A 15,379-nucleotide genomic window follows, 5' to 3' on the forward strand; every position below is an offset into this window, starting at 1 on the left:
ATATTGAAATTGGAAATTGTTAAAATGTTTTAAAATGAGTAAATTTTACTTAAATTCATACAGCACAAATTTAAGTAAAATTTACTCATTTCATTTCACTTGCGAACTCAATTTAAGCAAACTTCACTCATTTTAGGAAAATATGGCCAATTTTCATGTTTAGTAAAGTTGTGTACTTCATGTGTATAAAACTTTTTTTCGCATTTTAGTTCACATCATTAAAGTATTAAAAAAATAATTAAAATAAAAAAATTATCCCATTTGGCAAAATTCAACTAAAATCAACAAAATTTCATGAACTAATACAAAGTAATAACGGTTATAAAAAATGTCGTTGTCTTTTTTTCTGGAGGTACTTTTGTCTCATAAACTGTAGGTTGCAGTGTAGATAAGTCCATTTCATTAGATGTTGCTTTAATTTACCCCATTTTAATGGAGATAATATTACACTATACTAACTTTCTTTTCAGACACATAAATTAAAAAGCCTTTAATTTATTTTTCTTTTAATTTTTTGGCATCACAATATTAAGATTCACATCCATAGTGAATGGTAGAATCCGAGTGAAGTTTGCACCATCCTTTTATTTCAATTTTTATTTTTCCCAGTTTTTTGTTGCAGTTTGATTCTTCTCTATTTTCTAGAAATTTTTGTTTTGAAAATCTGTCCAAATATATTCGATTTCATTTTCCCCATTTCTCACTTTCTTTCGTTGCGTTTTTTCCCATTCCTTTAAGTCTCAATATAAAATCATGGAAAATTCTTCAATCAATGGGGGGCTTTTAAGACATTGTTTGTTACTAAATAAAAAACATTTTCCGGAAACAATAACGTAGAGCAAGAATCTTTTATTTTTCTTTAGGTTTTCTTTATTTTTGAATTTTCCTTATTGTTTATAGGTACGTATAAACCACCTTTAGCTGTATTTTTTTTTTTTTTTTTTTTACTTTGTGTTGCTAAAGTAATATCTTCATTCAAAGTGAATTTTAATTATCGAGAGTGGAGTTAAAAGCTACGAAGAAAAAACGAAAACTAAATGAACAAATAACCACAAATTATTTTTCAATATCTATTCATACAGTTTGGAAGCTTTAAGTTATGCTAAGAATTGTAAGAGAGAAGTTCACCAATGTGGTATCACAATGGACTGAATAGTCTAAGTGAGCCTGATACATCGGGCTGCCACTTAACCTAACCTAACCTATGCTAAGAATTGTAAGGGATTTCTAAAGAAATTTTCTAAATTAAATTAATTACGACTTGAAAATTTATATGGAAGTTAAAATGGATTTTATTGTTATACCTATTTTACGATTGCTTGAATAGGAAATGAGACTAATTATTTTATAATGGTTAGCATGCCCGCCTTGCATACACGAGGTCGTGGGTTCGATTCCTGCTTCGACCGAACACCAAAAAGTTGTTCAGCGGTGGATTATACCACCTCAGTAATGCTGGTGACATTTCTGAGGGTTTCAAAGCTTCTCTAAGTGGTTTCACTGCAATGTGGAACGCCGTTCGGTCTCGGCTATAAAAAGGAGGTCCCTTGTCATTGAGCTTAACATGGAATCGGGCAGCACTCGGTGATAAGAGAGAAGTTCACCAATGTGGTATCACAATGGACTGAATAGTCTAAGTGAGCCTGATACATCGGGCTGACACTTAACCTAACCTAACCCATTTTTTTTTTGTAGTGGTTTAACAAATTAGAGTTTTGAGGAATTTCGACTAAAGAAAAACTCTATGACTTCCAAAATGAATTCTTCCAGTAGAGCCATTGTACACTGAACAAGTATATAGATCAGTAAGTCCGGCCGTTCCGAATCTTAAATACCCACCACCATGAATCAAATTTACTAGTTTCCGCCGAATACTCTTAGTTGTAGCGGGTTACTTGATAATATATAGAATTTCAAGGGGTTTAATGACAGAGACGAGAGAATTTATGATTCTACCTACGATGACTACACTGAAAAAAATATTTACGTGATATTAAAGATTACGTAACCTCAATTTTAGGATGCGCAATTTACACACTACTAAGGACAAATTTCTTTAAAATAATGAACTTTTAATTAGAAGAAAGTTTACAATCTTTGCTTAAATGAATTGTTACATTAAATTTAGGACACACATTTTGAAACTAAGGCAAATTTTCGTTAATGTAAAGAAACACATTTTTGACTTAAAGAAATCGTCCTTAAATTAACTGAAATATTGAATCTTTAATATTTAAGATAAAAACGCTTCAAATATAGGCTAAAATTTATTTTGAGGATTTAGCATCTTTGGTTTAAAGTTATTTTGGAATTAAGAAAATATTTTGTTACTTCGAAATATCCGTCATAATTTGGATTTTTAAACTGGCATTTGTTGTTTGTACATGTATAGTTTTATTAATATACCGGAAAAATAGAATGAAAATTCAATAAATGAGATTTAAAGCCAGATAGGTTGCAAAAAAATTCCTTATTTTAAAGAACTCGCATCTTTGGCTCGGAATCAATACCAAAATCCTTATAGGAAGGTCAAAATGTTTGGATCCAAGTAAACTTTTTTTGAGTGTAGATCAAATTTATAAGAACACTTTTTGGTTGAATTTGTGGGGAATCATAAACATCTTGTGTAAGTGTGTAAGAAAAACGATGAAATAACGTCTTGATTTGAAATCTAAAATCTATAGATTTTCACCTCCATTATTAAGATAATTACAAGAAGTAAAATCTGGAAATTTTACATTCAGTTCCAAGCAATTTTCATGATCAGTGCGCCTTCTATACCCTCAAGAAGTGAAATCGGTCTATATGGAGGCCTTACCAAATGGACCGATAAAAACTAAATCCGATACAGGGTTTTCTGGCCATTATATTTACAATTTCAGGCAAATCGGATAAAAACTATGGTTTCTAGAAGCCTAAGTAGTAAACTTAGGAGACCGGTCTAAATGGGACCTATACCAAATCATACACACCACTTTCTGAAAATCTATTTATGGTCCTAAAATACCTCTAGATTTCAAATTTCAGGCCAATTTGATAAAAACTACGGTTTCTACAAGCTCAAGAAGTAAAATCGGAAGATCGTTCTATATGGGGGCTATAGCAAACCATTGACCGATACACACCATATTCGCCACGCCTATTTGCGATTGTCAAATTTCCAAATTTAGGCGAATCGAATAAAAACTACGGTTTCTAGACGACCAAGAAGTAAAATCGGGAGATCGGTCTATTTGGGGGCTATACCAAGACATCGACCAATACACACCATTTTCGGCACAACTATTTGTGGTCCTAGTATACCTCTAGATTTATAATTTTAGGCAAAACGGATAAAAAATACGGTTTCTAGAAGCCCAAGACCCCAAATCGGGAGGTGGGTTTATATGGGGGCTATATCAAAAGTTGGACCGATATAGCCCATCTTCGAACTTGACTTGACTGCTCTATACCAAATTGCAGGACGATAGCGGCATAATTGAATTGAAGTATGGATAAATTTAAGACACAATTCTCGTTTAAATTTGGGTTTTGCGTACTTGATTCTAGGAATCAAATTTTAATTTTTCGTTTTTATATACCCTCCACCATAGGATGGGGGTATATTAACTTTGTCATTGTTTGTAACACATCGAAATATTGCTCTAAGACCCCATAAAGTATATATATTCTGGGTCGTGGTGAAATTCTGAGTCGATCTAAGCATGTCCGTCCGTCCGTCTGTTGAAATCACGCTAACTTCCGAACGAAACAAGCTATCGACTTGAAACTTAGCACAATTAGTTGCTATTGATGTAGGTAGGATGGTATTGAAAATGGGCCATATCGGTCCACTTTTACGTATAGCCCCCATGTAAAGGGACCCTCAGATTTGGCTTGTGGAGCCTCTAACAGAAGCAAATTTCATCCGATCCGGCTGAAATTTGGTACATGGTATTGGTATATGGTCTCAAACAACCATTCAAAAATTGGTCCACATCGGTCCATAATTATATATAGCCCCCATATAAACCGATCCCCAGATTTGGATTGCGGAGCCTCAAAGAGAAGCAAATTTCATCCGATCCGCCTGAAATTTGGTACATGATGTTGGTATATGGTCTCTAACAACCATGGAAAAATTGGTCCACATCCGTTCATAATTATATATAGCCTCCATATAAACTGATCCCCAGATTTGGCTTGCGAAGTCTATCAGAGAAGCAAATTGCATCGAATCCGGTTGTAATTTTGAACATGGTCTTTAGCAACCGTGCCAGAATTGGTCCATATCGGTCCATAATTATATATAGCCCCCATATAAAACGTTCTCCAGATTTGACCTCCGGAGCGTCTTGGAGGAGCAAAATTCATCCGATCCGGTTCAAATTTGGAACGTGGTGTTAGTATATGGCCGCTAACAACCATACCAAAATTGGTCCATATCGGTCTATAGTTATATATAGCCGATCTCCGATCCAAAATTGGTCCATATCGGTTCATAATCATGGTTGCCACTCGAGCCAAAAATAATCTACCAAAATTTTATTTCTATAGAAAATTTTGTCAAAATTTTATTTCTATAGAAAATTTTGTCAAAATTTTATGTCTATAGAAAATTTTGTCAAAATTTTATTTCTATAGAAAATTTTGTTAATATTATATTCGGTTCATAATAAAATTTTCATCATTGTCAAAATTTTATTTCTATAGAAAATTTTGTCAAAATTTTATTTCTAGAGAAAATTTTGTTAAAATTTTATTCGGTTCATAACCATGGTTGCCACTCGAGCCAAAAATAATCTACCAAGATTTTAGTTCTATAGAAAATTTTGTCAAAATTTATTTTGTTAAAATTTTATTTCTGTAGAAATTTTTGTCAAAATTTTCCTTCTATAGAAAATTGTGTCAAAATTTTATTTCTATAGAAAATTTTGTGAAAATTTTATTTCTATAGAAAAATTGTTAAAATTTTATTTCTGTAGAAAATTTTGTCAAAATTTTATGTCTATAGAAAATTTTGTCAAACTGAATTTCATACGTTTTTCATCGATCTTTTTTGATTTAATATATACCACGTATGGACTTACATGCAATTTAGAAGACGGTGTTAGGAGATTTTAAGATACCTTGCAATCGGCAAGCGTTACCGCAACTTAAATAATTCGATTGTGGATGGCAGTGTTAGAAGAAGTTTCTACGCAATCCATGGTGGAGGGTATATAAGCTTCGGCCTGGCCGAACTTACGGCCGTATATACTTGTTTTAGCTTTATTTCGTCACATGCTATCAAAGTCCTTTAAAAACGTGTTAACGACAACTATTTATTTCCAAATTCTCGACTAGAATTCCAGTAGAAATTATGCTACTTTCAAGTAAAAAACGTCTTTAAAATAAAGTGTTGAGAACCATGTCTTATTTTTGCTTTGTAGTCAAGATGCAAAAAAGCAACATATTTGAAGACAATTTCATTATCTCTAAAGAATTCTTCTGAATTATTAAAGTCAAGTTGTCCTTAGTCCAAAAAATGTTTCTATCATGTTAGGATACCGATGTTTTAAGTCGAATCACTTAATTGTAAAGACAAAACGACTACATTGAAAAGTTTATCGGCTTTTGGAGAAGGGACAAACGGCTTCTTTTCCCCGATTTTCCCAAAATTGAGGCCCGCAAAAACGTACGTCGAATATGTTTTGGTATAGGCCCCAAATTGAAAAAAAAATATTAAACTAATAGCAAGGATTATGCAACCTTATTTTAAATATACGGAATTTACACAATATTATGGACTTTCTTCTTTAAAATGAAGAAATTTTAATTAAAAGCATGTCAACAATCTTTGCATAAAACATTGTTTTCATTAAATTTATGACACGAGTCTTTGAAATTTGCATCCCTCCGTTAAAGTTGTATGTCTTTGAAGTAAGGCAAATTTTCTTTAAACTAAAAAAAACGTTATTGATTTAAAGAAATAATTTTTAAATTAACTGAGATACTGAATCTTTTGATTAAAAATTGGCTAATACTTATTGTGAGAATTTAGTACTTGTTTTTTGTTAATTAAGAAGCAATTTTTTGTTTTCAATTATCGGTCATAATTTGGATTTTTAAGGTGAAATTTATTTATACATGAATACCTTTGCAGATATATCCCAAATAAGTAACGATACTTCGACAGTTAAGATCTGTATCCTAATTTATTAAATTTCTAGAGTCTAAATTCAAAGGACAGCTCCATTAAAATTATTTTTATTTTACAGAAGCAGCATCTTTGGTACGGAATTAATACTCTTAAAGCAAGTTAAAAATCTTTGAATTCAAGCAAACATTTTTCCGAATGCATATAGACCGATCTACCGATTTGACGTCTTGGGCTTCTAGGCACCGACATTTTTTTATACGATATGTTTGGAATTAGAAATATGGGGGATCTAAAAAAAGATCCACAAAAAATTTGTCAATAGTCATTTTTGATTTTTTTCTAAATTCATTGGTCAAGAACAAAAAATGTCGGAAATAACATAACATTTTTGGAATCAGTTTTAATTTGTTCGAATTTCCCACCTTTGGCAGCAATTATGGCTGCACAAAAATGGCCCATTTGGCCCATAAACTGAACAACTTTATTAACACTCTAAAAAAGCGGTTTGACCATTACCTAGAAATTTTAGTGTCGATTTCTAACTCAATAAAGAGCTTCTATAAAATAGGGAATTTCTTCTGAAGATATCGAGCTTTAAATTTCGAATTTTAATTCTCGTTTTGATTAGCATTAGCAAATGCTAACAGATACTTCGGAGTAAAAAATGTTTTCTTAATATCAAGAAAACTTTTAATCAAAGATGCAAAGGCCTGCTATACCATATAAATAAAATCTCCAGGAATTACAGCATAGTTAAGTCATTCCTCTCGCAAAAAATGCAGTAGATATTTCGGAATAATTCATAAATTATAAAAGTGACATAGCAATGTTGTTATTGTCACCTAAAGTACTGTTCAAGGACATAAAAGCAAATATCCAAATTTTTTCCATAATACCATCTTAAAATTCAGTAGAACAAAATCATATCAACCGTATACTATGAGCAATCTGTTCAATAACAAATAACAAAGGGATTATGGTGCGTATGCTTAACACAACAAAAATGCACATTACTTATACGTACTAGACAGGACCCCCTATGCGTATGATTGATATTATTATAGTTTATAAAAGAAATATTTCTTTTTTTGTTATCTATGAAACGGCAAAAAGAGAAAAACCAAAACCACATAATCATCTTATATCTCATTATACACAGAATAACAGCATAAAATCCAAGGATTCAGAATTTATACTTGCGACGATAGGCGACGGCCATCAAAATGATTAATCACCAAGACAATAAAGAGGAGGAAAATCCTTTAATGAATGCTAATTTAAAAGGGATTTTCTTTTGCGGCTGTTGGCCAAGTCATTAAGGGTAAGAAGGAAAATTACTATCGCACTATTATGAACAAAGGAAAATTAAAAAAAAAAATCTTGTAAGTTGGTCCCATTGTCCGCATTATGGATGCCTTGATTACATTGAATAGTCATTAATCAAGCATATGAACAAAATGGAATAGTGCATATAATTCTTGCCCACAGTCATTTCTCTTGTGGCAATGAACATGGTAGCATTGCAAACACCAAGGCATAAATCCAAGAAATTGAATAGTGGGGAAACCACAATCGAAGCAAATGAATACAAGCAGAGTTACCAGCATTTTTCTGGCTCTTTTCTCCAAAAATCTCCAAAAAAATTTGACAAGTTTTTGTGAAAAAAAATAAAGAAATAAGCTCTGCTGTAGAAAATCAGTAATAATTTAAAAAATTTAAAAATATAAAGTTTTTGTGATAAAACAAGCGATAAGATCAAGATTTCAAAACATAGCCAAGTTTGTCACAGTTGGTAGAATTCTACCAAAAATGGTAGATTTTTTACTCTTTGGTAGAATGTGAATTCTTGAGGTTTTGGTAGATTTAGCAAATCATTCCTCTCCAAATAAGTAGTACTTCAAGAGAAATAATATGTTGACAAAATTTTCTATAGAAATAAAATTTTAAATAGAAATAAAACTTTCTATAGAAATAAAATAAAATTTCATCAAAATTTTCTATAGAATTTTGGCAACATTTTCTACAGAAAGAAAACTTTGAGAATTTTTTTTTTTGAAATGAACATTTGACAAAATTTTGTAAGAAATAGAATTTTTACCATATTTTCTTTAGGAATAAAATTTTGATAAAATTCCCTTTAGAAATATAATGTTGACCACATTCTCTAAAGAAAATAAATTTTGACAAAATTTGCTATAGATATAAAATTTATGCAAAATTTTCTATAGAAATAAAATTAATGCAAATTTTATATAGAAATAAAATTAATGCAAAATTTTCTATTGAAACAAAATTTTAGGAAAATTTTCTTTAGAAATAATATTTTGACAAAATTTTCGATAGAAATAAAATTTTGACAAAATTTTCGATAGAAATAAAATTTTGACAAAATTTTCGATAGAAATAATATTTTAACAAAATTTTCGATAGAAATAACATTTTGACCAAATTATATAAAGAAAAAAATTGTGACCAAATTTTGACAAAATTTTCTATAGAAATAAAACTTTTTATAGAAATAAAATTTTCTATAGAAATAAAATAAAATTTTATGAAAAAAAAAATTATCAAAATTTTCTATAGAATTTTGACAAAATTTTCTATAGAAATAAAACTTTGAGAAAGTTTTCTTTAGAAAAGAAAAATTGACAAAATTTATTTATAGAAATAGAATTTTTACCAAATTTCTTTAGGAATAAAATGTTGATAAAATTCCCTTTATAAATAAAATGTTGACCACATTCTCTACAGAAATTAAATTTTGACAAAATTTGCTATAGATATAAAATTTTGACAAAATTTTCTATAGATATAAAATTTTGACAAAATTTTATACAGAAATAAAATTAATGCAAAATATTCTGTTGAAACAAAATTTTAAGAAAATTTTCTTTAGAATAAAATTTTAACAAAATTTTCTATAGAAATACTCTTTTGACCAAATTTTTTATAGAAATAAAATTTTGACAAATTTTTCTATAGAAATAAAAAAAATCTTTAGAAATTAACATTTGACAAAATTTTGTATAGAAATAGAATTTTGAACAAATTTTCCTTTAGGAATAAAATTTTGCTAAAATTCCCTTTACGAATAACATTCTCTAGAGAAATTAAATTTGACAAAATTTTCTATAGATATAAAATTTTGACAAAATTTTATATAGAAATAAAATTAATTCAAAATTTTCTATTGAAACAAAATTTTAGGAAAATTTTCTTTAGAAATAAAATTTTGACAAAATTTTCGATAGAAATAAAATTTTGACAAAATTTTTGATAAAAATAAAATTTTGACAAAATTTTCGATAGAAATAAAATTTTGACTACATTTTCGATAGAAATAAAATTTTCTATAAAAATAGAATAAAATTTAATCAAAAAATAAAAATTTATCAACATTTTCTATAGAATTTTGACAAAATTTTCTATAGAAATAAAACTTTGAGAAAATTTTCTTTAGAAATGAAAATTTGACAAAATTTTGTATAGAAATAGAATTTTGACCAAATTTTCTTTAGGAATAAAATTTTGACAAAATTCCCTTTAGAAATAAAATGTTGACCACATTCTCTACAGAAATTAAATTGTGACAAAATTTTATATAGATATAAAATTTTGACAAAATTTTCTATAGATATAAAATTTTGACAAAATTTATGCAAACTTTTCTATTGAAACAAAATTTTAAGAAAATTTTCTTTAGAATAAAATTTTGACAAAATTTTCTATACAAATATACTTTTGACCAAATTTTTTATAGAAATAAAATTTTAACAAAATTTTCTATAGAAATAACTTTTTGACCAAATTATATAAAGAAAAAACTTATGACCGAATTTTGACAAAATTTTCTATAGAAATAAAATAAAATTTTATCAAAAAATAAAAATTTGTCCACATTTTCTATAGAATTTTGACAAAATTTTCTATAGAAATAAAACTTTGAGAAAACTTTCTTTAGAAATGAACATTTGACAAAATTTTGTATAGAAATAACATTTTGACAAAATTTTCTATAGATATAAAATTTTGACAAAATTAATGCAAATTTTTCTATTAAAACAAAATTTTAAGAAAATTTTCTTTAGAATAAAATTTTGACAAAATTTTCTATAGAAATATACTTTTGACCAAATTTTTTATAGAAATAAAATTTTGACAAAATTTTCTATAGAAATAAAATTTTGATAAAATTTTCTATGGAAATAAAACCTTGAGAAAATTTTCTTTAGAAATGAACATTTGACAAAATTTTGTATTGAAATAGAATTTTGACCAAATTTTCTTTTAGGAATAAAACTTTGATAAAAATACCTTTAGGAATAATATGTTGACCACATTCTCTAGAGAAATTAAATTTAGACAAAATTTTCTATATATATAAAATTTTGACAAAATTTTCTATATATATAAAATTTTGACAAAATTTTCTATAGATATAAAATTTTGACAAAATTTTATATAGAAATAAAATGTATGTAAACTTTTTTATTGAAAAAAATTTTGGCAATTTTTTTGGAAATATAATTTTGACCAAATTTTTGATAGAAATAAAATTTTGACAAAATTTTATACAGAAATAAAATGTATGTAAACTTTTTTATTGAAGCAAAATTTCAAATTTTCTTTAGAATAAAATTTTGACAAAATTTTCTATAGAAATATACTTTTGACAAAATTTTTTATAGAAATAAAATTTTGACAAAATTTTCTAAAAAAATAAAACTTTGAGGAAATTTTCTTCAGAAATGAACATTTGACATAATTTTGTATAGAAATAGAATTTCGACCAAATTTTCCTTTAGGAATAAAATTTTGATAAAATTCCCTTTGGAAATAAAATGTTGACAACATTCTCTATAGAAACTAAATTTGACACAATTTTCTATAGATATAAAATATAGAAATGAAATTTATGCAACATTTTGTATTGAAACAGAATTTTAAGAAAACTTTCTATGGAAACAAAATTTTAAGAAAATTTTCTTTAGAAATAAAATGTTGACCAAATTTTCTATAGAAATACAATTTTGACCAAATTATATAAAGAAATAAAATTGTAACCAATTTGACAAAATTTTCTATAGAAATAAAATTTTCTATAGAAATAAAATTTTCTACAAAAATAAAACTTTGTCAAAATTTTCTATACAAATACAATTTTATCAAAATTTTCTATAGAATTTTGACAAAATTTTCTATAGAAATGAAACTTTGAGAACATTTTCTTTAGAAATAAACATTTGACAAAAATTTGTATACTAGTAGAAATTGAATTTTGACAAATTTTCTTTAGGAATGAAATTTTGATAAAAATCACCGTTAGAAATAAAATGTTGACAACACTCTCTATGGAAATTTAATTTTGACAAAATTTTCTAAAGATATTTTGACAAAATTTTATGTAGAAATAAAATTTATGCAAAATTTTCTATTGGAACAGAATTTTAAGAAAATTTTCTATTGAAACAAAATTTTAAGAAAATTTTCTTTAGAAATAAAACTTTGACAAAGTTTTCTATAAAAATATAATTTTGACCAAATTTTTTATAGATATAACATTTTGACAAAATTTTCTATAGAAATAAAATTTTGACAAAATTTTCGATAAAAATAAAACTTTGAGAAAAATTTCTTTGGAAATAAAATATTGACCAAATTTTCGTTTAGGAATAAAAGTTTGACAACATTAAAAAAAAAACAAAATTTTGATAAAGTTGTCTAAAGAAATAAAATGGTGATAATGTTGTCTATGGAAATAAAATTTTGAAAATTTTTTCTATAGAAATACAATTTTGAAAAATTTGTCTATAGAAATAAGATTTTGATAAATTTTTCTATATATATCAATTTTTGCTAAAATTTTTGATATATATACTGATATAACTAATTTATGTGATTGATTTTTGTTTCAATTAACAATTTTGTTTATACAATTAAATTTTTAATTGATGTCAATGCCGGAAAAATTACCACAAAAGTCCCTAAATTTATTTGAAAATTTCCCACGAAATCTCCAAATCCCTAATTAAGAAAAAATATTTTTTGTCATCAATCACAAAATTACTTGCTCACGTTAATTTTTAATTGAAGTGCCTTCAATCACAGAAATGGTTGTATGTATAATCAAGCCAAAGTATGCCATTGATATTTGTTTCGTTTAAAACATTTGTTGAAACATCTAAATTTTTAATTCAATATTTATTAAAACTCAATTAAAATTCTAATTGGAAAATTTTTCGTGATATTTTTTTCTGTGAACTAAAAAATTTTCTACCCCATATACGAAAAAATATCCCAAATTTCGGAGAAAAATTCCCAATACTGGTAACTCTGAATAAAAGTAGAATAATTAGGCAGTCATTTCGCAGACAAAGGAGCCAAGATGCAAACATATGCAAGGAATCACCAAAGTACTTGACGGCTAAAGTATAGTGAATAGAATTTCACAATTAATGAACAAAAGTCATTTTGTAGTTCATAAAACAAGAGCTTTCTGTCTCTCACATGCTGAAAAGACACGGAAGAGGAATATTCATCATACAACTATGAAAACAAAGGAACAACGTAATCCTTTAGATTCTTATGGGGGATTATGCTTTACTCTGAATGAATGAATCTAGTGCGGAAAAGATGTGAAAATACAAAGGCAAGGAAAGTGGTCTAAAAAATTGCTAAGCTTCGAATGAGAGCTGGAAAGTATCGAAAAGAAACTCGGTTGGCTTCATTCCACCTGACTGACCTATTTCCTTCTGCCGCTGTAGTTTCCTCTAAACTATTCTCAATACAACACAATAGCTATGATATGTTTCCACACGGAATATATTTTTCACCGATTGCTATGTTACCTCAAAGTTTTTTTTTGATTTAAGGAAAAACTTTGAATGCAAAGAATGACAGGTGAGTCATTGGGATAAACTTGTTTTCTTCCCTGGCTGTGTTTCTGTGGTTGAAGATAATAATACAAATAGTTTCCGAAAAATAGCATCCGCTCTTATGTAATACAAAGGACGAAGGAAGTAAAGAGAATGGTGGCTACAAAGCTAATTACAATTAGCGTGTATGTGGGTTATAGTTTTGCAAGTTGTGATAAACATACCGAAAAAATATATATTTTTTATTGGTGGGTGGTTATATTTTTTTAGCTTTACGTTTTAAGAATTTCAATAAGTTTTCTAATGAAGCTGTACTACGAAGTGTTCGAGCCCAATCCATAAAATTGCCAGCAAATGTTGCCAAATGAAAAATTCAAAACCATTTTTAATGGAAAAATTAAAAATACGGTTTTGTGTAAAATACTCGAGAATTTATTCCGAAAAATACTGATCAACATACTGATCAATCGAAGTATTGTCCTCGCACTAGCCACAACTTTTTTCCATATTTCTAGAAACATATGTATACCGCGACGAAATAACGACGCATGTTTTGACATAGTCCACGAATCGATCCAATTGTTGGCTTCCTCATATATTTCTGAGTGTTTTAGAGCTTTTCGCAACGGTTAGACCTCATTGTGGGACCGTTGTATATGGGAGGCTATATCCAATAAAGGGGCTGTATAAAAAAAATGTCGTATCTATTTATGCACGCAGAGAAGGAATATGATCACCTCAAACATGTTTCAAGAGCAAAATGTTATTTTTGTATGGTGACCATGTAACATATTTGTCACTAAAAGGTTATTTTCTCGTCAAATATAACCTGCTTGCCGAAATCAGATACATGATTTCCGAGAAAATAACATGGTTGCGAAAACCATGTTACATGGTCACCACCCAAAAATAACATTTTGCTCTTAAAACATGTTTGAGGTGATCATATTCCTTCTCTGGGTGTGGATTTTGAGAATGGCTAATATGTAGTGCATAAAAGAAAAGCAGATTTATCACAGATTTTCGGAACTACATATCCATCACTATAATTTTCGGGTCTACAGTTCCACTACTAAGATCTTCCGTTATACATTGAGACCTATAGGTTTACGGTTCATCCGGTGAAGATTCAACACAGATTTTTAGATCTACATGTCCATTATTGAGGTCTTCCGTCTAACAGTCCCGTTTCTGAGATTTTCGGATCTTTAGTTCAGTTCCACTACGTATTTTTTTTTTGACCAAATGTCCACCGAAACAAATATTGATCCCCAGCGGCTACCGAACCCTAGACGTCTACATACACCCAGAGAAGGAATATGGTCAACTCAAACATGTTTCAAATGTTATTTTTGGGTAGTGAGCATGTAACATGGTTTTGGGAACAATGTAATTTTCTCGAAAATTATGTATCTGATTTCGGCAAGCAAGTTATATTTGACGAGAAAACAATATTTTAGTGACAAACATGTTATATGGTCACCATACAAAAATAAGATATTTGAGGTGATCATATTCCTTCTCTGCGTGTACACAGACAAAAAAGTCTGTTGTAAAACTGATGCTAAAGTGAACTAATATTTATTGCAAAAATTTCATTTTGTTTTAGTTTATTTTTAAAAATTTGTAAGAATTTTTCCCCAGCCCAACGATTTTTTATTTATTTTTTTATGAACTAAATGACAGTAAAATTTCAATGACATACAAATTAGTTAAATTCTAACTAAAACAGAAGAAGTTTTTCGTATACAACTCAAAAATAGTAAGAATGAACTACAGCGTGATTGTAATTTTAATTATCTGGCGCCTAGGATTTTTTTTATTTTTAGTTCATTTCTTCTTTTCGAGAAAGATGCATTTCGTAAATGGTAATTAAAGATCCAAAAATGTCGGAAAATTTTCGTCAATTTAATGAATCTCAAAATTTGGAATACAATTTAGTTCAATTTTCGCACGAGATAGTTCATTTTTTCCCATAATGTAGTTTACGTTTTTTTCTGTGTAATCCGCTTATAGATGGCACCGTGGTACAATGGTTAGCATTCCCGCCTTGCATACACAAGGTCGTGGGTTCGATTCCTGCTACGACCGAACACCAAAAAGTTTTTCAGCGGTGGATTATCCCACCTCATTAATGCTGGTGACATTTCTGAGGGTTTCAAAGCTTTTCTAAGTGATTTCACTGGAATGTGGAACGCCGTTCGGACTCGGCTATAAAAAGGAGATCACATGTCATTGAGCTTAACATGGAATCGGGCAGCACTCAGTGATAAGAGAGAAGTTCACCACTGTATCACAATGGACTGAATAGTCTAAGTGAGCCTGATAGGGCTGCCACATAACCTAACCTAACCTATTTAAGATTCGGCCCGGCCGAACATAC

General features: G+C 28.5%; 1 protein-coding gene across 1 annotated transcript in view; it reads right to left on the reverse strand.

Annotated features, from left to right (window-relative positions):
- Positions 1-15,379, reverse strand: part of stan (Protocadherin-like wing polarity protein stan) — a gene marked incomplete in the record, with an annotated part of 461,543 nt that overhangs the window by 119,556 nt on the left and 326,608 nt on the right.

Source organism: Haematobia irritans, chromosome 5 (genome assembly GCF_050003625.1).
Source record: "Haematobia irritans isolate KBUSLIRL chromosome 5, ASM5000362v1, whole genome shotgun sequence".
Taxonomy (NCBI): domain Eukaryota; kingdom Metazoa; phylum Arthropoda; class Insecta; order Diptera; family Muscidae; genus Haematobia; species Haematobia irritans.